A 3,890-nucleotide genomic window follows, 5' to 3' on the forward strand; every position below is an offset into this window, starting at 1 on the left:
CGCCGCGTTCGATTCCACCGGCGGCGGGCCGTCTCGCTCCTGTCCTCCACGGGGCTGTGCGCCGAGATTCAGTCCTAGCACACATGGCCAACCTAGCCTTCCATCTCTTTCCTGCAAAGCAGATCCAACGGCCAAGGTTTTACAAAAGCCAAAACAGTAGTACAGTACAATAAGTCAATAACTATATGTCTAAAAATCAACTGCTAATTATCGTTGAAACATTATTGGAGCAAATATTAGCATACTTTATGTCCCAGTTTTTTCCCCCGAAACTCCCGGAGCGCCTCCTCTGGCGATTAGGGTTTTGAGGGTGGACGACGGCGGCGCGCGCTGATCTTCGGCGAGGCGCACAGGATCATAGCCCGGGAATGGCAGCGTCTTCAGGGCAGGGCAGAGGGAAAGATCCCTTGTCGCCGAGGGCGGCTAGGGCAAAACTGGCGGAGGCTCTGGGGAAACTTGACATCACCGAAGAAGAGGCCACGCCATTAGTGCTTGATGATGCGGATGATGGGGCGCCGGCGAAGTGGATGCTGGACGGGAAAGTTCTTCACAGGAACCTTCTCCGCATCCAAACCATCACCAATGCGCTCCGCCCGGCGTGGGGAAACCCTAAAGGTCTCAACTTCAAATTTGTGGGGGAAAACACGTTTGTGGCTGAGTTTGCAAACCAAAGGGATCGGGACCGCATCTGGCAAGGTGCACCTTGGCATGTGAGCAAGAACGTCTCGTTCTTTCGGAGTTCGACGAGTGCATGCGCCCTTCAGAGCTTCGGTTCGAGAAGATCCAGATGTGGGCGAGGGTTGTTAACCTACCCTTCAACCTACGTAATGACAAGTGGTGTGCTGCGATAGCAAAACAGATTTATGAGCACGCAACTGACGTGTGCTTCGACCATGCTAATGGATTCCTGAGAGCCAGAGTCACATTGGATGTGAGCAAGCCACTGAGACGTTGGATTCTGATTGAATCAACTAGGAGGAAGAGTACGGATCCCTATGAAATCCAGTATGAGAACATACCGCACTTTTGCTTCTCTTGTGGTCATCTGGGCCACTCTGACCTGCACTGTCCGACACCAGGAGGCAGAGATGCTAATGGTGATTTACCTTTCCGGAGAGGACTCCGCGCGTCGGACGAGCGCAAAAAACCCAGCTCTGGTGAGAACATGTCTAGGGAGCATAACTCCAATCCGAGCAACAAGGCTGAGACAAGAAACTCCAGTACTGCTGCGGATAAAGGAACCGAGGTGACCTCGCCTGTAAAGAACAAGCATCAAAAAAAAAGAAAGGGGGCCGCAAATTAACAAGCAGGTTTACAAAAGAGTGGAATTGCCCTTGCTGTCTAATGAGGCCTTCAATGCTACAGATCAGACACAAGTCGCACATAGCAAGGAAGGAGATGTTTCCGATCAGGCAGCTGATGAGGATAGAGAAAGAATCCCAAAAAAGAAGAAACCCACCCCGGTTAGCTCGGGGCAATCAGCAGAGGCTGCAGGGCAGCCCTGCCAGTCGCAATGAGATGCCTTAGCTGGAACTGCCGTGGGCTTGGGAACCCAGTGGCAGCTCAAGAGCTTCGCAGTGTTGTGAAGCAGGAAGGGCCCAGTCTCCACTAGTGCAGAACCGGGCAATAGCACCGGTTCGTAAGGCCCTTTAGTGCCGGTTACATAACCGGCACTAAAGTGTGGTCACTAAAGGCCCCCCCCCTTTAGTACCGGTTCAGCACGAACCGGTGCTAAAGGGCAACCACGTGGCACGAGCCAGCTCCGGGGGCCGGGAGCCCTTTAGTACCGGTTGGTAACACCAACCGGTACTAAAATGTTTGGGGGGTTTTTGGTTTTACGATTTATTTTTCATTTAATTTTGTGTTTTCCATTTTAAATCTTTTTTGTTTGCTGGTATTTTATGATACTACACATTGTACACGTTTGCTGGTATTTTACGATACTACACATTGTACACGTTGAGGAGGAGTGGCCTGACACTTTGCCGGACTTGGAGGAGGAGTAGTGGCCTCACGCGTTGGTGGACTTGGAGGAGCTGGAGTCTGCTGAATCGGTGGCGGACTTCGACGAGGAGTCGGGTGACGCGGTGTTGGTGGCCTTCGAAAGATGATGCAATCCTTTCTCCATAGGATCATACGATGTTTGGCCTCTCCGAGTGTGTGCTCCTCGTCACCTCCAGGAATGTCAAGCTCTAGCCCCGAATATTGGTCCACCACCTCATCAACCAAGACACGAGCATAGCCTGCTGGAATCGGGTTGCAATGGAAGGTTGCATCGGGGGAATTTGTATAAGCAACGCCGTCCGCCACCTTCAAGGATATGTTCTTAATTTTGAAGTGTAGCTCGCAGTTAGTGTTATCCGTGATGTCATCCACGGGGTATCTATCCAGCATTGCATCAAATGGGGTGGAACCCACGCTGCTTCTCGGCATGGATGGGGCGGTGGTATCCAATGCTGGATCATCCGCTAGCTGCTGCAGCTGCTGAGACCCCCTTTGCTGGCTAAGTGAGTCGATCTGCTCCTACTGCCGCTGGAATTTGACTGCCAAGTCCGCGTGCGCTGATTCTAGGCCTTGAAGGCGTTCATAGTCCAGCCTCCTCTTCTCCTCCTTCATCTTCCTCTGCTTCTCCTCCGCAATCTTCCTTCTCGCACGGGTTCTGTAGTCGGCGTTCCAGTCCGAAAACCCCTCATACCACGGAATAGCGCCCTTGCCTCGTGTTCTTCCCGGGTGTTCAGGATTTCCCAGGGCACGCGTAAGCTCGTCGTTCTCTTTGTTGGGCTGGAACATCCCCGTTCGAGCCTCTTCTATTGCAACAAGTATATTATCGTCGGCTCCGTTCAGACATGCCTTCGTCGAAATTGTGCCTGTCTTCGGGTCCAACTCCCCCCATGCGCATAGAACCAAGTCCTGCACCTGGGGGGGCAGCTCTTAGTAACCGGAGTGACACCTGCATCCTCCATCTTTTTCTCAGACTTATCCCACTTAGGCATTGCCACCGCGTAGCCACCTGGCCCCAGCTTATGGAACTTATCCTTTTTTGGTGCATTCTTCTTGTTTATTCTCGACCGTTCCTTAGCTAATTCTGAATTCTTGAATTTCACGAAATCGTCCCAATGAGCACTTTGATTCTCTAGTGTTCCCTCGAATACTGGAGTCTTCCTTCCATCCTTGATGTACTTGTCCCATACTCTGTTCTTGTGGTTCTTGAATGCAACCGTCATCTTCCTAAGAGCGGCGTCCTTGACTTTCTCCACATCTGCATCTGTGAAATGATCTGGTAGGGTGAAATGTTCCATGAGAGTATCCCAAAGCAGTTTTTTGTCTGTTGTCGACAAAAGTAACATTTGGACGTGGCTTTGCTGGCTCTCTCCATTCTTGAAGGGAGATCGGGAGTAGGTCATTCACAAGAACTCCGCACTGACGAACGAACTTGTCCGCAATCTTCTTAGGCGCTAATGGTTCGCCATTAGGTCTGATTGCCTCGATATTGTACTTTACGCCCTCCTTCAACTTTTTGTTCGGGCCTCGTTTCGTCCTGTTTTCTGAAGATTTGCTCGATCCGGATGGCTGAAAGAAGAAAGATCAATTTGTTAATATATCTTCAACTCATTTAAAACATGTGATGATCACCAGATTCCTGCTTATATAAATATATATACCTCGCCGGTGTTTGTTGTTTCAGGATCAACATGTTCTTCGTCATCGTCATAATCGTAGTTCATGACTTCATCAATTCGGTCGTCGCGATCGAATATCATATCACCCTCTCCGGTGTTGTTTAGAAATTCGGAGCCGTCATAATCTTCTTCATTCTGATCATCATCTGGCCCGCGTATCATATCGAACATGGTCTGTTCTCTCTCTCTGTCGGTATTGTTCGCCATAGC

This window comes from Triticum dicoccoides, chromosome 7A, assembly GCF_002162155.2.
Source record: "Triticum dicoccoides isolate Atlit2015 ecotype Zavitan chromosome 7A, WEW_v2.0, whole genome shotgun sequence".
NCBI classification, from domain to species: domain Eukaryota; kingdom Viridiplantae; phylum Streptophyta; class Magnoliopsida; order Poales; family Poaceae; genus Triticum; species Triticum dicoccoides.